The sequence below is a fragment of the Chlorocebus sabaeus genome, chromosome 7, assembly GCF_047675955.1.
Source record: "Chlorocebus sabaeus isolate Y175 chromosome 7, mChlSab1.0.hap1, whole genome shotgun sequence".
NCBI classification, from domain to species: domain Eukaryota; kingdom Metazoa; phylum Chordata; class Mammalia; order Primates; family Cercopithecidae; genus Chlorocebus; species Chlorocebus sabaeus.
The window spans coordinates 132,691,512-132,715,102 of record NC_132910.1 but is presented as its reverse complement, the minus strand read 5'-3'; the positions used below and the strand labels follow the sequence as shown (position 1 = coordinate 132,715,102).

At 39.6% G+C, this 23,591-nt stretch overlaps 1 protein-coding gene across 1 annotated transcript in view; it reads right to left on the bottom strand.

Moving 5' to 3' along the window:
- Positions 1–23,591, bottom strand: part of TENM3 (teneurin transmembrane protein 3) — a 1,046,942-nt gene that overhangs the window by 730,302 nt on the left and 293,049 nt on the right. Inside the window, exon 3 of the mRNA XM_008000348.3 lies at positions 19,889–19,968. The gene's annotated coding sequence lies outside the window, so the exon portion shown is untranslated. The remainder of the gene's footprint in view (positions 1–19,888; positions 19,969–23,591) is intronic.

Here is a 23,591-nt window from a genome sequence, read left to right as displayed (position 1 = left end):
ACAAGAAAGATATTATGCAAATGAAGAGACTGACGCTAGAGAAGGCAAATAAAATATATAAGTGGCAAATGGCAGGGGAAGGATTTGAACCCAGGTCTGTTTGGTGTTCAAACCCATGCTTTTAGGTATTGGTCTGGATTTTGCCTTTACATTCCTGCCTCCATGTCGTCTGTTCCTGCATTCTATCCCCAGTGCCAACTCCATAAATGCCTTCCTTCACTTTCTTCTCCTGCTTTTCTCTGACTAATATTCTTAACACTCTGGCCTGGAAGGGTCTTCATTTGAATTCACGTAGGAGAGCAAATATTTTCTGTCTGTGGCTGGCATTTTTCTTTTTATAGTTCTAATCCTCACACTACTAATTCAATGATAGGACCAAGGAGAGCAGAAACCATGTCTAACACTTCTTGTATCTCTGACCCTGTCTAGCACAATATCTTGTTCACAATAGTTGTTCAATAATTATTTGTTCTATAATTATTATAGATTACCTGCCAGGGGAAAAATTTGTTATATAGATTTGTTTGTTAAGGTTATTTATAAGATTGGATTTTATGTCCCAGATCTTTTTCTAAATGTAATACTTCGATATTTTGGGGGCACTTAAATAAATAGGTTGAACATTAGGACAATATGCCTAATTTTAACATGCGACTAAAGTGCTTAAAGCACTAAGTGCTAAAACTTACTTTTATCTAAGTGCTTACGTGAACCAACATTGAGACTAAAGGGAAAAGAAATTACTGTGTGCAAATCTGTTACTTTAAGCCTCGTATTCTCCTGAGTTTCATGATAGGTCCATATAGAGAAATTAACTTACAGAAGTAGTCAGCATAACTGCTAAAAATGCAAGCATAAACTACTATGCACTTTTTCCTTTGTGGGACTTCTGCATATTTCAATATTCAGTTCATCACCTTTAAGGTTTCAAATTCACCAGCTGTAGGAATACCTATCAGATTATAGTGCAGCACTAAAAATAAACTGATGTTATTGAAAAGAAATGAATCAGCACATTCTTAGCTGAATTGTTTTCTCATGTGACTCATGCTACTTAACTAACTTTTTCTTTGTGATTGTTCATTTATCATATCAAAAGTTTCTTTGGACATCTGCTTCTTCAAGTACAAAAGCACTGTCTTGGTGAAACATTCTGTAGAAGACAAAATCACTCTGTTCTGGAGTTGTAAAAGCAAGACATTAATGGGACCAGTTACTATAGAGGTAGCTAAAAACCTTTCTTCATTTTTTTGAGACAAGGAGAGCCATATCGATATAGTCTGTTTAAAAATCAGATTTCCTTTCACAGAGTTCACACTAAACTTCTCAAAACCTTCTGCTTAGTGTAGGCCAGAGGATATTCTTGATAGAGCTTATCTCAAAATCACTTGGAGTCCAAAGTGTCTATGCAAAACCATTAATCTGAGAATGTGTCTAAACACCAACTTTGAGACAGGCTGCAATTTACTGTTCTCTGTGACAGACAAATAGCTAGGAGAGCTCTGTCATTTAACTCCATTGCTTTCTTTGGTAGTCATGGAAAGGTTTTGTTTCATACTGCCTTGTCATAAAAAGACTACAAAATCTGTCAACACGGTATAACTTTACATATAAAAGTAATACCATGCATAGATATTTCAGTCATCATGTGAAAAATAAACAAGCTAGTCTTTAAACCAATGTCATTCCCAAAGAATCAACGTGGAGACGCATTGATGGATTTTAATCGCTGAAACTGACAAGATATGGACATTTCACTATTCTATTTTGACATGGATGTTACTGGCCATATCTTCAACCTGTATACACAAATACACAATTGTAAAGGTGTCTTGTTTACAAAGGTAGGGCTTGTCCTTTTTGCATAGTTGGAGCTTTTCACTTTTTTGACAATTTCTAAAAACTAAACATGTTCCTGGGCACACATTTCAGGGGTTACCTGTTTAATCTGCTTCACCAATACTACCAACGTGTGTTTGATTGCATCTCTTAATCTATGCTAGACTCCACCTCATGGGCTCAATTGATCCCCCTGCCTCAGCCTCCAGAGTAGCTGGGACTACGGGTGTGCACTACCATGTCCAGCTAATTTTTCTTTCTTTTTTTTTTTTTTTTGTAGAGACAGAATCTCACTATGATGCCTAGGCTGGTCTTGAACTCCTGAGCTCAAGCAATCCTCCTGCCTTGGCCTCCCAAACTGTTGGGATTACAGGCATGAGCCACTGCACAGGGCTCCACAGACTATTCTTAAGAAGATACCACAGTACTTGTGTTGGGAATATTGTCTTCAAAATGGATGGGTGCATTTGTATGCAGTATCTGTAGTTTTAGTGGAGCTTCCCTTCCGGTAGAGCACCAAAACATTTGTTCCTTTTTTTATGTAAAATTACCTAAATATTTGTTTTAGAAACTTTATTGAAATCTAAAAGAAACAATCACAAAAAGAATTTGTGATGCTCTTTGAAAGTGCATTTTGGTAATCTGATTAGAAATTTTGACACTGATTTCCTTTAGGTGATGATTTGCCTCTTAAAACTATAATCGTTTCAATATTCTGTTTAATAAAGGTGAGACAAAGCTTAAGGAAACCAGTATAATAAGTAGCATATTCATGCGTCTTGTTCTTGAAAATCAAGGGGATCATAAACTGAAGGTTAAAATTGTATCTGTAGCAAGAAGATTGCACGTATTTGCTTCTAAAACCAACTGTGTTCTCAGTTTTCATCCTTTGCCACCTGCATATCCCAGCATGCCTTGCTGCTGTCTTCACATCCGCCTCTCCTTAATTCTGCCCCTGGGCGTCTGATCCTGGATACAATTTCTGATCTCTTTCTGCTTAGTCAACTCTAACTTGCCAGAAACACACACACACACACGCACACAACACGCACACACACACAAGCTATGATTTCTTCCTCAAAACTTTGTTTTAGCTCCTTCAGAAACAGTAAAAGCCGATTTCAAATTTCTATCATCTGCTTTTATTATAGTCCAGAGCACCTTACCCAATATTTTACATCTTCAGAGATGAAAATGTTGCCCTTCAGAAAGGGAAAGGAACATTTTAATAATTACAGATTAGGAACCTTAAATAGTTTCTCAGGGAATGAAACACTAACTAAAAATAAATTTGATAAAAATATCAATTTTTTTCCTAGAAGTTTCTTTATTTCTTTTTTCATTTGAAGAGTTGGATGACAGATATATAAAGGTGTTAGAAGTAGGATCTGCTTATTATTTTTACTATAGTTCTTTCTTCTTTAAAGAAAAAAGTTGCAAAAGCACATTTGCTAGTGAACTTTATATTCTAGACAAAGGAGCTTTCTTCTATCTCTGGGGCCAGCTTTACTGTAACACTGTCAAGAATCTAAACACCAAACCTAAATTTTATGAAATATATGTAATAAGTTGCTAAATTGGGTGAAATGGAGTCAACATATCACCTAAAAACTTACTGGCTTCTTAACGCTTTTGTAAATTTTACATTTCAAAAAATGTACTCTTTATGCCACCAGAGACATAGCTAGGATGGAAGCAAATGGTGTCTCTTGATTCTCTTAAGCAATTAATTGGTAGCCATACAACTGTCTACAGCCCCAGAACTCACCCCATGTGGAGATAAGATCAAATGTATTCCGGTAGAATTGTGTTCTTGCCTAAAAAAATAAAAAATTGCTCCCCCAACCCAAATGTCCTGCCTATGTTATGGCTAAAAAGATACCATCCTGCCTATTTTATGGCTAAAAAGATAATTATTTTGAAAGATACTACTTTCCTATTTAATTAAGAATTAGCAAAACCTGAGGCCTCATAACATGTTCCATGACTTTACTATGTATGCCATCCAATTCTTCGCTTTAGATAAGATGGCTCTTTTAGATATTTAACATAGTCAATGACATACATATTTTTAAAAACTCATTTTTAAAAATACTATTGATTTGCTCTATCCCTTAACACTTGAGGCCTTTATTTGATTTACAAAGATGCTCAATTTTCTGGCAGGAATCCTCCATGGGGATTTCCAGCTTGTCTTGGACTCCTTTGAGGTGCAGGGCACTTTTCATTATGTTGAAGTTTATACCAAACCATGTGATTACCTCATGAGGTCAGTCGGCATGTAGGTAGGAAGAGAACCACATGACCAGCCAGAGGTGAAAGAAGCGATCTGGGGCCCAGTGCTATAGCTCACACCTGTAATTCCAGCACCTTGGGAGGCAAAGGCAGGAAGATCACTTGAGGCCAGGAGTTGGAGACCAGCCTGGGCAACATAGTGAGAACCCGCCTCTACAAAAATTAGCTGGGCATGGTGGTGCGCCTGTAGTCCCAGCTACTTTGGGAGGCTCAGGCAGAAGGATCTCTCGAGCCCAAGAATTCAAGGCTGCAGTGAGCCATGATCATGCCACTGCACTACAGCTGGGCCGTGGAGCAAGAGATTTTGTCTCTTAAAACAAACAAACAAACAAAAAAGATAAAGATTTGGGTCTAAGTGGATATAACTTCTTTACTTGCTCTCTTTCTGCAGCACTTTATAATTTCTCTCTCTTTCTCTCTCTGTCTCTCTCGCTCTCCAAGAAATTTCTCTAACCTTAAAATGTCTGATTCCTCTAGTGTTCAATCCCAGTCTCTGAGGTCCATGCTTTATTCTCCTCTAGGATCCGTTCCCCCTCTAAACACTTATCATCCAATGTATTGTATAAAGAGAATTCCCAGCAGTAGATTTTGAAATGAAAGATGAAGTGTTGAGCATCTGAGCGTTTTCAGGTGCTGGTGTCAGTGCCTGGAATGCCTCCTGTTGACAACGATGGCTATCACTGGGGCATTCGAGATCTCTCTATTCTGAACAGTCTTCAGAAATCAGCCGTATCTGATTGTTCTTTCAGATCAAACGAAGTAGGAAGACAAAGTAAGCTGAACATATTCTTTCACTCTGCACTTTGTTGTTAAAAGGGGGAGGAATCCCACTAGGACCCCTAACTCCAAACTTTTGTAAGAATTCCTATTCTTCCTACCCAGCTCCTATGATCCCCCACCCACCTCCCTCCATTCTCTGTTCACTGATTGTATTGAATAAATGTTTCTTTGCTCCTCTAAGAATTGTTCTGTACTACTAAGAATTAGCAGCGGATAACACCAAGGCAGACCACAGATAAACTAAACTCAAGGACATTTGCTGTTTTCAGAGAACATGGCATGCAGCTGCCGGCATTTAGCTTCAGCCAAGATAATTTCCTTTCTTCAAAAGAATAGTAGCAAACTTTGCAATACCATTCTTGGAGCTGATGTTGCTGGAGTCTTTTTAAAGGTGGCTTATCCTGTGTAAAATGCAAAACACTTCAGTTTGCTCTCAGAGGTGGGTAGATGAGAAGGACAGCAGTCTAAACTAGAGTCTTTTACCAGGAGCTAACTCTGTTGTTGATAAATGATCTTTTTGAAGAGAGAAGATGCGGCAAAGTGCCTGCCATCGAAAACACCCAAGAAAATAACAGTGTAGTTGGTCTGCTTCTTAAAATGTATTTCTTATTGGACACGGGAAGTCATTTTCATCAAATTGGAATGTGACATAATGTATAACATGTCAAAGACATTGTTAAAAAACAAACAAATTGGAATTGAGCTGCATACAGTTAGTCTTAGATCTCTCAGTCAGTTTTACACATTAAGATGGTTGAGCATGCAGAGCTTATATATTCTCTGGTTGGAGGGTTTTTTGGAGAATTTCACGTAACTCAGTGGGATCTTGGTGGGGACACTGACATTTACCACTGGGTACTTTAATGACAGGTAAACAGGAGAACACCACTCCTCATTTGCTCAAGTACAATTCAATATCATAAGGCAATTGCAAAACACTGTTCTTTTATAAAACCAATTTTGGTGCTATGATTTTTAACTCTTTTATTTACAAGTGACTTCAGTTTGCTTCTCCAACCTTGTATTTTCCTGCACATGAGTTTTTGTATGTAATTACTGTTTCCCTTCCTCTAACACTTTCTGCTATCATTAATCGTATTTATATGATATACGCACATATCTTTAATTTTAAGCGTAACACATGTTCCAAGTCAGCGTTCCAGCTTCAGTCATGTGAGTTTGTAGCTCCTGTCCATCCACTCCTAGAACTACTTGTCTTTGTGTTCAACAGAGTGGCAAATGGTTGATCACTTTTTAATCCTACAAGATGGCCCAGTGTCCTGCCATTTCTCTAGCTGGCAAGAGGTCTGAATAAGAGAGCAGGCAATTAGCACTGTTGCAAGTGAGCAGGTGGATTAGGGACACATTAACCTCTTAGCTGCAGGAAGGTAGCTGTCTGCCTCTGCTGGGTGTCCAGAGCAGAAAGAGGCAAGGATCATCAAGGCAGGACCTCAAAAGTGACTTTGGCATGCATACTATCCTCAAGGGAAGTGAGATAAATGAGCTTAACTGAGTCAGAGCGTGAGTGAGACATATCACAAGAGGGGAACACGTAGCATCTGTGGGAGGTTTATTTATTTATTTATTGTTTTGAGACTTGGTCTTGCTCTGCTGCGTAGGCTGGAGTGCAGTGGCACCATCATGGCTCACAGCCTCAACCTCCTCAGGCTCAAGCAATCCTCCCACCGTAGCCTCCTGAGTAGCTGGGGCTATAGGCGTGCACCACCATGCTGGGCTATTTTTTGTAGGGACAGGATCTCACCACTTTGCCCAAACTGGTCTCGAACTCCTGGGCTCAAGCGATCCGCCCATCTTGGCCTCCCAAAGTTCTGGGATTAAAGGCAAGAGCCACTGCGCCTGGTTTAGCATCCATAGAAATGGAAGGAAGAAAATGTTATTGCCAACTGGGAGCCAGTGTGGGTAGGTTGGTGGTGAGAAGAAACATCATGGAATAGGCTCGCAGATGAACTTCTCCTGCCTCTGAGCTCTGGTTCTGGAATGTTCTTCTTCCAGCTCTCACATGGCATTAGTGTTCAGCCTGAAAGTCACCTTCCCCAAGGAGTCTCCCATGACATCTCCTTCTAAGTAAGATTCTCCTGTTATTCTTGTTTTTTTAATTTAAAAACTTTTAGTTTTTGTGGGTACATAGTAGGTGTATATATTTATGAGGCACATGAAATGTTTTGATACAGATATACAATGCATAATAATCACATCACATGGAGAATGGGGTACCCATCCCCTCAAGCACTTATCCTTCGTGTTATAACCAATCCAATGATACTCTTTTACTTATTTTTAAATGTACAATTATTATTGACTATAGTCATCATGTTATGTTGTCAAATAGTAGGTCTTATTCATTCTTTATATTTGTTTTTGTCCCAATCTCCTATTATTCTCTATCAAAAGATCCTATTAATTTCTCTCCTAACAGTACCTCACACTATGTAATCAAGTTATTTGTTTCACGTAAGCTGTTGCTAAAGAAATTAATCTCTACAGGTGACCATGAGTCTCTTTCACCTCTTTATTCCAAGCACTGAGCACACCATCTAACGCTTATAGACCCAGAATAAATATTTGTTGAACAAGAGAGCGAATAAATCAGATGGACTGGGTTGTATAGAGATGGGCAGTGGGCAGGGGGAGAGAAGGGAGAGGCCGTCTTGGCAGGGGAAATGTGTGCATCTTCTGCATGGAGTCACCAAGACGGTTCAGCCTGGCTGGAGCACATGGAAGATGTAAATGAGTGACAAGAGATAAGTTTAAAAAGCTAAATGAGGGCAGGAATGCTGGGCTATTGATTTTATGCTTGATTCTTTAGGTAAGGGAGAGTTTTTGAGCAGGTGATAGACATCATACCCTTTGATCATCTTATGTCTTCAACCTACAGACTTGGGAGGAAGAGCATGTCTTTGTTTTAACTGCATCAAGTGTCAAAGCTATGATCTTTTGACCAGACCCATGGACCCCAGAGAGAGTTGGTTAGAGCTATCAGGGGCATGGGATTTAAACAGAAATGAACTCCTATGACCCGCTGAGTCCTACAGTGTGAAGGTTCCTATCAGGCCGAGCCCAGCATCTGAGTTCAATTCAAGTCAACAGATTAAATGCCTCTAGGGTGTGCTCAACCCTGTGGTGAAATACAAAATAAATCAAAAGCAGGGTTCCCCTGCCTTAGAGAGCAGGAGAGAGCTGTCTCTGATGGAATTGCTGGAGCAACCTCCACACTTGAGGGGCTGCAAAGGACTCGGGCAAAACTCACGTGCACAGTACCTCCCCCTACAGAGCTGGCAAAGCTCAGGTGCACAGCACCTCCCCCTACAGAGCTGGCAAAGCTCAGGTGCACAGCACCTCCCCCTACAGAGCTGCCACCCTGTGGCCTGGGACATAGATTAGTGCCACTGTGGACCCCTGTGGTCATGGGTCTATCCCGGACCAGACACAGCCCGAGAGGCAGTGTGAGAATGCCCTAGATGGGCAATTAGCTGGCCAGGGCACTCGAACTGTCCCTAAGCATCCATGTTTCACTGGGCAAGCCATTTGAATAATCAGAATGTGTTTATCATTTCAAAATATTGGGCATTTGTTAATTTGTCAACTGCTTATTGCATGTTCACTGAACGCTAAGCACTGGCTGAAAGAGCCCCAGCTTTTCTGGGCTCATGTTAGAAACAAATGAGATAATGTATGGGAAATATGCTTTCCAACTGCAAATTCCTGTACAGCGTGAACCATTTTTGGTTTGTAGAGGAGTCTACACAGCTGCCTGAGATAGCCTGGGCGTATCACATTTCATTCGGTCATAGAAAATACCACTAAAAAGTCAGGAGAGGTGGCACACACATGTAGTCCCAGCTAGTCAGGAGGCTGAAGCGGGAGGACAACTTGAACCCAGAATTTTCAGTCCAGCCTGGGCAACATAGTGAGATCCCATTAGATCCCATTTGTATTATCTATAATATATATGTATATATACTGCTAAATGCTATATTTGATCAGGACTTTAAGACCTAAAAGGCAAAAGCTTATCAGATTTTTAGGACACTTTTTAAAACTGGAAACTCAGAGTTTGATCCCCACCCACATATAAAAATATTTATGTGGAGAAATGAGTTCGTATTCTCGTCCTTGACTTACAGAAACACTTTACTCCCAGTGCACCCCTGGCAATAAGAGCAGGTCCATTGGCTCCATTACCCATCTGCTGTGATCCCGTGATGACGTCCTTGCCCAGAGTAGAGAACTCAGTTGTGGGGAAGGCTGAACAGGGTGGGGAGGAATGTTAGGTGAGGGTAAATGCAGAGCTCTGAGGTGAAGAGCTGAGTGAAAGCACTGAAGGGTGAAGAAGTGAGGTTTGTGGCTATGAAAATGAGGGAAAAGCTACATCCTTGCTGCCATTAAACAGGCAGCTATTGGTGGTGAGCCTTCCACAGCCCAGCTGGCCCTTGAGAAACGATGCCTCTGAATTTAGCTTCACTGTTGGCCTCTGTGGACCCGAAGCCCATTTCCCACCTGTTGGTGGGAACGTCAGCTTGCACACTTCTGTAGCCTGAGTTCCATGTTTACCACTTCCTTCTCTCCCTCATCTCATTGACACTATGCTCTTGCTTCTGATGACATGACCCAAATCTAGCTGGGCTCTTTGATTGTGTAGCTCAGGTGCTTGTTCCTTCATAAGAGGTCTATGGATAAAAGGCTTTTCTGTGCAGCATCTTCATGATTTCTGGGGCTTGTAAGCGGTGACTTAAGTAGAAATATTAATGTAACCTAGACCAGCATTTTTCAGTTTTGGCACCATTGACATTTGGGGTTAGATAATCCTTTGCTGTGGGAGCTTCCCTATGCGCTGTAGGATGTTTAATAGCATCCCCTACCTACTGGAGGCCAGTAGTACCCTTCCCCAGGAGGTGACAAGGGAAAATGGCTCTTGATATTGCCAAATGTCCCCTGAGAGGCAAACCTGTCCTCCTTTGAAAACACCAAGCTCTACAGATAAACTGGAACAACACTTTAGGGTAATCTTTAGTGCTTTGTCTCTGACATGACTTTCTGAGAAGAAAATTCAATTATTGCAATGATCTTAAGTACTCAAAGTATTAAAACTTCTGAAATCTTCAACTACCTAATTGTGTTCTACTGGACAACCTTACTAAAACTGTAAATTATATGTCCAGACAATATTACATTTATTCCTCCAAAGTAGACACCTAGAAAATATTTGTTAAATGAATAAATTATGCTCTTTAAGAAAGGAAAAATACTTCATTTGCTTTTTTTTTTCGAGATGTAGTTTTGCTCTTGTTGCCCAGGCTGGACTGCAGTGGTGCAGTCTCGGCTCACTGCAACCTCCACCTCCTGGGTTCAAGCGATTCTCCTGCCTTAGCCTCCTGAGTAGCTGGGATTACAGGCACCCGCCACCACACCCGGCTAATTTTGTATTTTTAGCAGAGATGGGTTTTTACCATGTTGGTCAGGCTGGTCTTGAACTCCTGACCTCAGGTGTTCCACCTGCCTCGGCCTCCCAAAATGGTGGGATCACAGGCGTGAGCCACTGTGCCCGGACTTCATTTGCTTTTAACTCTGGCCCAAGGTGTCTTGAAACATATTTTTCTACCACATTAATCAGCACACTAAGAGCAGATGTGAACTGAGGACTCAACAGAATGTGGGGACTTTACATTCCTGTGCCGACCACTGTGATCTCCAGTGTCTGAGGCGATCTCTGGAGGCCATTTGAATATTCCTGTGCCATCTGGTTTAAACAATATAATTTTTTTAAAAAATTAAGGTTGCATTCTTTTTTGTTTTGTTTTGCTTTTTTCAGATGGAGTCCTGCTCGGCCACCCAGGCTGGAGTGCAGTGGTGCAGTCTTGGCTTACTGCAACCTTTGTCTCTAGGACTCAAGAGGTTCTCCCACCTCAGCATTCTGAGTAGCTGGGATTACAGGTGTGCCCCGCCATGCCTGGCTAATTTTTGTATTTTTAGTAGAGATGGAGTTTTGTCACGTTGTCCAGGCTGGTCTTGAACTATTGACCTCAAGCAATCCATCCGCCTTGGCCTCCCAAAGTGCTGGGATTATAGGTGTGAGCCACCGCGGTCAGCCACAATAGAATTTTCTTTCAGAAATCCTGCACTAGTCTCTTTCCTCCTCTTCATTTTCACAGCCCGTCACTGGGCCTCTGCTATATCATGAATCACTGTATTTGATGTGTTTTGTTTATGACTTACTTCCCTGAACAATCTGAGAACTCTTTGTGGGTCCGATAAATGTTTGATTCATCTTTTGTATTCCTCCAAGGGATACACACAAATTAAATAAATACATATTTTCAGGCCAGGTGTGGTGGCTCACACCTGTAATCCCAACAACTTGGGAGGCCGAGGTGGGCGGATCACTTGTGGTCAGGAGTTTGAGACCAGCCTGGCCAACATGGCAAAACCCCGTCTTTACTAAAAATACAAAAATTAGCTGGGTATGGTGGCAGGTGCCTGTAATCCCAGCTACTCAGGAGGCTGAGGTAGGAGAATTGCTTGAACGTGAGAGGCAAAGCTTGCAGGGAGCCGAGATTACACTACTGCACACTCCAGCCTGGGAGACAGAGTGAGACTCTGCCTCAAAAAATTTTTTTTAATTTTAAAAAAACCCATATTTTTAAAAAATGCCCTTGCCTTTAAGGACTGAATTTCTCTTCTAAGTCAATTTTCTCAGCCACAGGCCAATGCCTGAGTTTTAATGTTTTCAGTCTGAAGGGATCAGTACCAAGTTCTTCATTGTTCCTTGATTTATACATGATACTCCCCAAGAGATATTTGCCTATAGCCACAGATCTCACTCATGGTAAAATAAATAAACACTATTTAAGCTGTCGCCGATGCCGAGATCTGTGACTGGCACTCCAATCCTTCTTAGACTTTTCCTTTTCCTCTTAAACGGTAATCAGATCTCTCTTTGAGTGCCACTTTACCTTGATTTTGAGATTTGGCATTGAATGTAATTGTGATTTTAAAAATCCATCAAGAGCAGGGATACGGCTCATGTCAGTGAGAAACAGCATGCTTCAGTGCTTTGCACGCTGAACTTCCCGCTGAATCCAATGGGTGGTGTTTGAATGGGGGTACAGGACCCAGGAGGCAATTCCAAGCGACACTAGGTTGCTGACCACTCTGAAGAGCAGAATAGCTGAAGTGCTTTCCCCGCCCACCTCCCACTGTCCCTTTCCAGGGTAGAGGAAAGCAACTCTTCAAACTGGCTACAAGCTACACTAAGGTAGGTCTTAAGGTCAAAATCTGATACAGAAGAGGGAGTTCTGATTGAGGGTTTTCTTTGCACACCTCATTCTTCGGATAAAGGCCTATTGCACTTTATATAAATCTACCCTAAGATCATGCTCGCACCAAAGAACTTTTGTTCCCGAAGTGTGTCAGTGGTAAGTAATTGAACAGAGAAAAAGGGTGATAGGTAGATCTACAGCTGGACATGGAAACAGACGCACACAGAAGCCAGCACACAAATTGCCAGTCTCCTTGAGTGACTCTGAGAAGTACCAGCTGCTGCCTGACTCCCCCATGCTATGTGGGTCAGAAGGATACGAGAACGCAACTATTAAAAACATCACAACAAAATGTACCCTTCGTTGGTCCTAAGGAGTTATAGAAAACTCCTCTAATTGACCACATCAGAGCAGATTTTGAACTTCTTGCATGAAAACAACTTACCATTCCTGGTGATAACACCATTTACAATGAGGTTTTACTTGAAGTGTTCAGGCATAATAGACACCGTATTTTTAAATAAATGTGTTGCAACATGCAGGCAGTATTTTCAAAAGCATCATCTGCTCCCCTTTTAGAAAGGTAGGTTGCTGCTCTGCTGGAAAAGTGAGATTGGCTCTCATGAAATTTCTTTCAATAAACAGTGTCTGAGAGGGATTTTTCTTTTTTGGCACTTGAATGGTATATATGTAAAAGGAAAAAGTTTCTTTTATAGAGGTACAAAAACATATCCTTTACCCTGAACATGGTATTCGATTGAAGTCACCTTTGTGAATTCAACCTTGTTTTGTTATGTTTACAAATTGAGTTTTTTTTTTTTACACATCTAACTCTTCTAAAAATTTGCTGTAATTGAACAATTTATCACAATTAGTCTTGTTCAGATGTCATAAATCAACAAAAAGCATGATTGGTAATATCTATATGTTTGGATTAAGTAAATGTAAAATCTGTGAACTGAGGAGGTGTTATTCTTAGGAAAATGAGAAAGAAAAAAATGGAAGTAGATAGTCATCTATGAAATCCATATTTTACTTTGATATTCACATATACTTGTAATGCTTACTAAATAAATATACTCGTTAGCAGAACAATTATTTTCTGGCTAATCATATTTTATCATAGTTTAGTATCCATCATCGTTTGAACTCTGGAATATCTAAATTTGTACAATAAGGAACTTTGTTAAAATTGTGGGGGAAGCTATGAAAATTTACTTTGAGCTTATTTCACATTGATTAAATGAATTCTTATGTGAGAATTATTATAAGAGATTATTAGTGAATTATCAGGGTTTTAAAGAGGTTTATTTGGGTAATATCTGCATGGCAACCACAAACTCCCATAGAATATTCCTCGGGGCCACTGCGGGGAATAGACTGGGCTGCATGGATCACTGAGCTCATTTGGTGTGACATTTTTTATATAGTCAGGCTCACAAAGCAAGAGATAAATCAGCTGTGGAAAACCGTATCTCATAAATCATGTCGTAATTGGAAAGGATTTCAATCAAAAGATCTGAAAGCACCTATAGTCTGATAGGGCTCAGTTTAGAGATATACATAGCAGATGAATGGGGTACGATGCACTTATACGATGCTGAAACCCAAGAGTCAAGGTCAGAGAATTCTGAGTTGCTGCCTCTACACAACGTTAAGAATATCAGTCTTGGTTATTCAAAGCCATCTCTGTGCTCCTAGAATAGATGCTGCCTACTATATTATTTCCCAGGAAAATGGTTCATTTATTCATGCTTTTGTTTCTTTTTTCTTTTTTTTTTCTTTTTTTTTTTTTGAGATGGAGTCTCATTCTGTCACCAGGCTGGAGTGCAGTGGTGCAATCTTGGCTCACTTGGCTCACTGCAATCTCCATCTCTCAGGTTCAAGCAATTCCCCTGCCTCAGCCTCCTGAGTAGCTGGGACTACAGGTGCACACCACCATGCCCAGCTAATTTTTTGTATTTTAGTAGAGACAGGGTTTCACCATGTTGGCCAGGATGGTCTTGACCTCCTGACCTCGTGATCCACCTACCTCAGCCTCCCAAAGTGCTGGGATTACAGGCGTGAGCCACCGCACCCAGCCTATTCATGCATTTAACACACATGCTTTTCCTATATACTTGCCATGTTTTCTGCTAGTGTCAGCAAGTGGAATTAGCACAGTCCTTTTAGTAGTGGAGTTCTCTGAAGCTAGACATGACCATCCCTTCTAACCCTCCTATTGGTCAGGCATATTTACCTCTGGTAATCTTTCCTGAAGCAGAACTTTCTAGTCAGAACCTAACAAGAAAGATAACTTCAAGAGAAAACTGGCAATTGGCTACATTTCCTAGAGGTAAAGCTCTCAACATTCATTGCACCTCCCTAAATCTTATTGTGGTGTGATCAGAGAGGTAGGATCTGGCATGCTGGAATTGTGGCTGCTTCATCAAAAAAGAAAAATTCTTGGCATTGCCTGTTTTCTTTCTTTCTTCCACTCACAAAGTGTGGAATTTCATCCTTTCTCAGTCAATAAAATATGGGAGAATATAAGAACATCGGCGATTATCTGCACACTACCCCAAAAGTCTTCGGATTGCAAGACATGGTGCTCTTGTGAAATCATTATCTCAAATAATAGTCATAGGCACAAATTATTGTGTTACACACAAAGGTATCTTCATTTATTTATTTATAGACACAGGGTCTCGTTTTGTCACCTGGGCTGGAGTGCAGTGGCAGGATCGTGGCTCACTGCAGTCTTGACCTCCAGGACTCAAGTGATCATCCTGCCTCAGCCTCTCGAGTAGCTAGGGATATAGGAGCATGCCCCCACACCTGGTTATTATTATTATTATTCTTATTTAGTGTTTGTACAGCTGGGGTCTTGCTATATTGCCCAGGCTGGTCTCAGACTCCTGACCTCAAGTGATCCTCCTGCCTCAGCCTCCCAAAGTGCTGGGATTACCATCTTGGCCTAAAGGTACTTTTACAAAGCACAATTTGTTGAGCATTAGTTTACAGATACCTTAGTACATTGATCAAATTTTGTCTTCATAAAACAATAGTAGGGAGGTATATTATTTCTATTGTACAGATTAAGAAACTGAGATATAGAAAAATAACTGATATTTCCAATTTGTAAGAATTAGAAAGTGATAGAATAAGAATCTGCATCTCACTCAGTTAGTTCCAAGGCCCATGCTATCTTCATGATATAAAATGGTACCTCATGTAGCATTATATTTATTTTTACTGATTAGAAAACTGAAAGCAAAAAGGTACCACATATTTTAAAAAACTGTATAATAACCTAGGAAATACTTTCTGTGATTCCTGAGTTAATAAACAGAAGCTTTTGTCCCCTTGCCTCTGGTTATCTTGCTTTGCTCCTGTCCTGACTGTTTTCTGTTGATGGCTCACTGTGGCCTCGACCTCCTGGGCTCAAGTGATCCTCCCATCCTGGCCTCCCAAGCAGCCGGGACTACAGGCACGTGCCACCATACCTGGCTACTTTTAAAATTTTTGGTAGAAACGGGGTTTCACTATATTACCCAGAATGGTCTCAAACTTCTGGGCTTAAGTGATTGTCCCACCTATGCTTCCCAACGTGCTGGGACCACAGGGGTGAGCCACTGTGCCTGGCCTAGATTTTAAGTCTATGAGGTTAATGCTTTATATCTGATCACAGACTAAATTGAAATAATAAACTTCAGATCAGTGCTTTTTAAATGTTTCAAAGTGAGTTTGCCAACAACCTCTCTGCATTAAATAGTTATTTCTTCCATTTTTTCACTGTCCTTGGGACAGCCCCAACAAGTCCATTTTGCTCACTCTGTAACCTCCCAATGTAGAGTAAATCACGATTCAGCTTCAATTCACCTTTTAAAAAAAGCAATGGCCTAACAAAGGAGAATTTTTTCTAAACGTCGGTCTTTTATTCCTTTTCTTTCATAGGTATGTACTTTAGCAAGAAAATCTATTTAGCCTCTTAATCTTTTTTTTTTTTTTTTTTTAAATTGAGTCGAGGATACAGACATGGACATCATACTTAGAAATTCCCTTCTACGAAGTCAGATCCAAACATTCACAATGAAAGCATTCAACAGCCTGAATGCTTCCTTGGGTACAGACCCTCCTCAGGATTCTCTGAAATCAGACTGAAAACTTCACAAAGTTACAGTATGGAGGCATTGAACCACAGTCCCTATGCCCAGGCTCAGAGACAGCCCTGCTCATTCCGAAGGGCAGGACTGAGAAGCAGAGTGAAAAATTATCACCGTGTCCCACAGATCTAAAACTCTAACTTTTCCCTTGCACCAAATGCTGTGTTTGCAAAACACCGAAACATCCAGATGAAAAAGTCAAATCTTCAGTCAGCCATTCTGATTTTTGTTCTACAAGACAACAAACACAGAGCTACTTGTAATCATCAGAGAGGCTTACGATGTTTTTGGACATTGTTAATTTATGCTATTTCTTTCATCTCATCCACTTCTTTGATTATGCGCTAGATAGTGAGGTATCAGCTTCCCATCCCTTTTGAGGGAGGGAGGGACTAACCATCCTGAGTATCACGTGGGCTCTCTGATTTCCCTTTCCCTTTCCCTTTTGGTCAATACGTCGGGAAAAAGAAATAAGAATTTTTATTCAAGCCAAAGGATTTACAATCTTGAGTTCCATTTTAGGAAGGCATGGGAAAGGGTGGAGCTTACTGACAAAAAATGATAGCCTTGGCTAATCTGGGGATTTCAAAGTATTTATGATATTCCTTTTCTTCATTCTGAAAACAGATCACATAACATTTTACATGTTTTCTATTGCCTTCACCACCTCTCGGAAACAAGAGCAGGATTCCGTGCCATGGGAATTGTGTGACTTTTAATTCTCAGTGCCATTTGTGGAAAACATTATTTTGTCATATTTTCATCTGGGACATGTTTCTGAGTATTTGTTAGGCTTAGTTAAAATATCTGTGTGACCTTAGGACATGTAAAGTGTATTCATAATCACACTGGAAAGCATTAGTTAAAACGTATGCAGTAAGAGTATACCCACTAGATCTGCTCTAAATCAGGAGAGGCACACTCAAGAAATCTTCCTAAATAATATAGTTTGAAGAAATTCTTTTGAAGTTTTTCTTTTCTTTTTGTTGGTGTGTGTTTTTTCTTTTCTTTTCTTTTCTTTTCTTTTCTTTTCTTTTCTTTTCTTTTTTTTTTTTTTTTTTTTTTTTGTGATTTCCCAAGGTTAGAAAGCATGTCGTTGTTCTCCTTGCTTTTGGAAGAGCTTGGTGGTATGTGGATGGTAACTTTTGTTTCTTCATCAAGATATATACTTATATGTGTATTTTAAAGGTAGTAGCCTCCTCCATACCATCACATAAGAAAATTTATCCTTCAATATGTATCTCAGAGGATCATTATAACATTCAAGTTTCTATATTAGCTGTTAAAGATGAACTTCTCTAGGCTTGTCCTAGAGAAGCTCCCAGCATGGGAAGAGTGGAATTCACGAACTGGCAAGAGAAGGATTTGAAGAGAGAGAACTTACAAGGCAAGGGGAGGATGGCATGTTTTATTATAGTGGCTTTCATAGGAAGCGCTTTTCTAAGGTGAAATGCCGAAGACCTGAAGGAATCTCATCTCCAATGGGCTTCGGAGAGCCAAGGATTGCTTTTGCACTGAATACTGAGTTATAGTTTTATAGCAGAAAACACACAGGTGATTACATTTTAGCTCAGAGTGCCTGAAATTAGGTGCATGGCTCCCATTAGTAATAAGAGGAACTGTGCACCTAATTCCTTGGATACTTCAATAATAATTTGTCCTAAAAATTTAATTTATTTGAAGTCCATTATAAAACTAGACAGAGATAGGTTTTTCACAGTGTATGCTTGTGTTGTGATTTACATTTGAATGAAAAGAGAAGTCAGGAGGAAGATTTGAGGAAAATATCAGCAGAGCAACTTAGATAAATCATCACTTATCTCAGTTATGTGTATATTGCATGCACATTTCTAGGGTCTTGGTTTCTACAGGCAGTTGTGCAAAATATAGTGCAAAAATTCTTACAGAGGATCTTAAAAGAACAATAACTGAAGAAATACACAACAGTAAATTATTAAAATCTACTTTGCATTAACTGTTTTAGCTTAACATAAAAGTCTCACTGTTACCTAAATTGAGATCAAGGGAAGAGAGCTTCCCTGTATGCAGAAGATGGCACATAACATAGCTAGCTATTCATTCCAGAGTTTTATTTTCATTTTGATTAATTACTCACTGGGCATGTAAGAATGCGTATGTGTGCATGCAGCAATGCTTATTAAAGTTCTCTCTTATCCCCTTTCTCTGAGATGCCCTTAGGGGAAATGTAAAAACGCAGTGCCTGATATGGATATTAAAATAAAACAATAGTAGTTGCTGCTATTTTACACAAAATTACACCACAATTTTATTCTTAAAAAAAAAAAAAGATGACCTTCTATCTTATCTTTTCTCTTCTTAAATGGAATAGCAAAAAACTCTTTTTGCAATACTGAATTAGTGTCAACTTCACACACTACACACACATACACACACACGATAACTTGTTTTGGATAGAAAATTCAGATACAGTAACTTGAACAAAATAATATCAAAAATACAAAATAGTATCAGTGACAAAACCACAGTTATTGTCATAGACTCTTAAGATGTATGCATGCCCTCTAAACTTCTGACATGATTTTAAAATTTTAATATATTGTCTTTGAATGAATAGCATCAAAAAGAAATATGCTCATATAACTCAATTTCTCTGATAAAAAATGTTAACATTCCTACATATTTTTATATTTATTTTGTAATTTATGTAGAAAGTCCTTTACTTCATGAAAACGTTTTGCTAAATTTTGTATTAAAATAAGAAACACACCATCGATTAGGAGAAAGCAAAGAAATTCAGAGTTCAACCCATTAAGCCTAAAGAGTCAGGCCCTTTGTGAATGACTTCCTCTAGGACACTGGATCTTCCAGGCATATTACCATACACTCATCCTGAGCGGGACACTTAGCAGATTTTCTCTTGTAAATTCTTTTGTAGCTTCCTGGTAGAAGACACTTTCCATTTTGTGGAAAGCCCTCAGAATATGGTTTTAAATGAATCTGTTCATAAGGTTCAAAGGCTTTAAATTACTAGACCATGGTTACCATTGAGAAAACGCAATGAGCTATATCAAGGAGAGAAAAAAACGTAACCAGGTACAAGTTTAATTCTCTAAGGTTGACATGTAAGTGCTGATCAGAAAGGATTAAGACTTCCTGAGAACAAGATAACTCTCCAACAAATCACTTCCAAACTGGTGAAAGCACGTGTGTGTACATGCACACACACACCCCACACCACACCATACACACTCTATAATCCATTGTGATCATTCTATCCTATCCTGGTAGAAAATTATCTCTAGTCAAAATGCAGAGATTTTTTACTTTCAAATGTCCTCATTCATCTAATTTTCCAGAAAAAGAAAAGCCTGTAGAAATAGTATGAGAATCAGATTAATTATACTTTTTGGAATCATTTACCTACAGCTAATTCAGGAAGGAGAATAGCATAAGTAATGGACGGCAAAGTAAACTGTAGCTTTGTGAAATTAACTTATTTTGTCAAGACCAACAAGCTGCATATTTGAAGAAGCCTCTAAGACTAGAGACATTTTGGTTCCTGGGACTTACCTTCTCTTCTTTAAAGAGGTCTTTAGTTCTCTTGCTTGCACAGAAATTCTAAATCACTTTGTCTTAGAAGAGCAGGAAATCTAGAATAAAGTAAATAAAACACATAAACTGGAAGAAAATTTGGTAAGATGGTTTACATGAATAATTTTAGTTCTAATACTTTTTAAAAATTATCAGCTGTATTATAACAAGGGATTATCATTGATGTGTTATAATTATACAGAAAAGATTATTAATAACCATAGGAACAATGTTTGTAGGCTACCCAAGCAGTGTGTTAAGCTGAGCTTTATTTTATGTGTCCATATAGAGTTTTTGCTTTTTTTCCAGTAGTTTAAAATGAATAAATTTATATGGTTACTTATCATTACAAAAAGTGAAATCTTTAAGAATTTACCTAAGCTCTGCCACCTTTCCATCTTGTTTAAAGGCCCTCCCATCCCTGTCCCTGTTGCAAATCCCAATGACATGTTACAGGAATTAGATCAAGGTTACGTTGAAGATCTATAACATATGTGTAGGGATAGACACGCACATACACATACATATATGACTCACACACAGCACAAGATAGCCTGGAATAGACTGTCTTTCTTCTCTTTCTTCTAATTACATCTTAGGTTACACTGTGTCCCTAGAGCCCAGGATTAGGTTCATTACAGTGTGAACTTACAAACATTTGTTTCTGGTAAAATATTGAAGAAAAAAAATACAGGAGTTTCTTATTTTTGCATGTCACTCAGTCATTTTAAACCACAGTCACAGCAAAAGTAAATCAATGCCTTGAGTTTCTCATTTTAGCAATTCAGTCTTTTGGAGTAGTTTCCAGTGTCAAACAGTGAGTCCCATTTTCTCTGTCCCCCTTCTTTTCCTAATCCTCACTTTACATTAAGAAACAAAAAATGAACACAAGAACACACAAACAAATAAGCAAACAAACAGACAAAAAAACAAAACAAAACAAAAAAAAACAAAAACAAAAAAAAAACCATGGAGGATTTAGGAGAGGCAAAGAGAAGGAGTAAGAAATTACTTTTAGTTTTGAACCTTGTTGACTAAGAGATACGCAATATGATTATCAGAAAAATGGAAACTGGGAGAAAACTAGTTTTTCTCTCAGAAAGCTGGGCTGGGTGTGGTGGCGTGAATGAAATTGGTGACTTGGGAAACTGAGAAGTGTGAAAAAGGACCCGAGAGGCTGATTGGGTGTTATAAGTAGATGAGCACAAAAGATTCAATAGAAATCTAGGGAAATGGAATAGAATAGGTTTATTCCAGACCTTGTTGGGAGGTTTCCATGATGTTCCCAAGAAACTCTGTGTAAGCCACTCACTGAGAACTAACCCAAGGTGGGAATTTGCTTTGCAAAAAACTGGAAAGTCAAGAAGGCACAGAAGATATGGGAAGAGGAAAGAAATAGATGACTTTGGAAACCAGACTGTGTGTTCAATTGATCGATTAAGCCCTTTCCTCCCTCCCTTTCTCCCTTCCTTCTCCCTTTTCTCTCCTGTCTTCTCCGCTCCTCTCTTCTCCTCTCTACTCCCCTCCCCTTCCCTCCCCTGTCCTCCTTTCCCCTCCTATCACCTCACCTCCCTGCCTCACCTCCCTTCCCTCCCCTGTCCTCCCTTGCCCTCCTATCACCTCACCTCCCTGCCTCACCTCAGCCTCCCCTGCCCTCTTGTCTCCTCCCCTCCCCTTATTTCCCCTCCCATCCCCTCCGTCCCCTCCTTTTCTCCTCTCCTTTCCTTTCCTTTTCTCCCTCCCTCCCTCTCTTCCCAACTTCCTCCTTCTCTTTCTTCAATTATTAATTTATTTAATCGATGTTTGCTGAGCACTTTTTATTCGTTTAAGCATTGTGCTAGGTACCAGACAGGGACAGGAAAGTGGCTCTAAGATAAAGAATCAGTGGAGGGAATGAGGTTACTTCCTGGGCTTTTTTCTTCACAATCATGTCAGTGACAATCGTCTATTCCAGGCTATCTCGTGCTGTGTATGTGTCATGTCTGTATGTGCATGTGCATATCTATCACTGCACATATGTTATAGTATCATTCATGTTTGTCTTCTCTTTTGCATTAATTCATCTGATTTTTTCACACAGTGGGAACCTGAAATAGCTTACTGCATATATGTCATCGGTGTTTTTATTTATTTAAAAACCTTCCCACTACATCAGACTGACTGCCGTGTACCTAAGCACACTTTTTGCACCAGTGCTGCCATGGCACAGCACACAACTGCTAGTGATGAACCCGATGAAGGGGGTTTTCTACAAAACATCAAGGGGTAGTGGGAGAACAGATGAGGCATCCTGACATTGGAAATGGTTTCCTCAGCAGGGAAAAGTGATTTAACTCAGGTACGTGGCAATCCATGTCCATAGATCAGTATTCCTCTACTGAAAGAAAAAATTTAAGTCTTTCAACCAAGAAAACAGGATTTAAACATCTTGAGGCATTTGAGCCACCATGCCCTGGAAATAAAGTGAGTGGTGGAGTGAACACTTTAGCTCCGGACCTCAGATGGCTCTTGAAAACCCAAGTGTTCTAGGGCTTTTCTAGAAAGTTGGATTTGAATTTCATCTTTTAAAATACATTATTTTACAGCCAGGCGCATCAGCTCACTCCTGTAATCCCAGCACTTTGGAAGGCTAAGGTGGGTGAATCACTTAAGGTCAGGAGTTTGAGACTAGCCTGGCCAACATAGAGAAACCTCATCTCTACTGAAAATACAAAATTAGCCAGGCGTGGTGATGGGCACCTATAATCCCAGCTACCCAGGAGGCTGAGGCAGGAGAATCACTTGTACCCGAGAGGTGGAGGTTGCGGTGAGTCAAGATTGCGCCATTGCATTCAAGCTTGGGCAACAAGACCAAAACTCCGTCTCAAAGAATAATCATAATAAAATAAAATACGTATCTTAGTTTCTTGCAAATATTCAAGAAGTCTATAGCTCTGCATTGGTCTTGCACTCAAGTCTGTGCAGATCTTGCCACATGTAATTGTTGCAGTGTGGGCCCTGCTATAGCAGGGATGTCATAGGCTTAGTGAAGTACCAGATGCTTTACGTGCAGGAACTACAACCAGACTGCCTGTGAACAGACTCTAACTCTGCCACAGAACAGCTGGGTCAGTATAACCTTGAGCAAGACACCGAAATGGTCTATTCTTAATTACTGCCACTTTAAAATGGGCAGAAAATACCTTCTCATGGGTTTGTTATGTGGATAAAATGAGTTAACATTTGTAAAGCCTTTAAAAGAATACTAGTACATTTAATAATGATTTGAAATCCTAAATTATAGTTAATAATATTTATAAATAAAGACGAAATAATTTTGCCCGAGTTAGCGGAAATCATTGCTTTTTAGACCAGGAACAGAATTTTGATTGGTAAGAAGAAGTTATCAATGAATCTTTGCCAATGGATCTTTGAGATTGGACTCAGAATGAAGCTAGTCATATTCTTCTAGAGTCAACTCACTTCTCAATTAGCATAGACTATCTGGAGATGAACAATACAGGATGGAACAAATGTGTTATGTGTTAAAAATACTTGAACAAAATCACGCAAAGTAGAAAAAGTAAATGAGAGGTGTTTGTTTGTTTGTTTCTTTGTTTTATCATTAAGGTAGTTAAAATTTGGCCCAGGCACAGTGGCACACACCTGTAATCCCAGCTGCTTGGGAGGCTAAAGTGGGAGG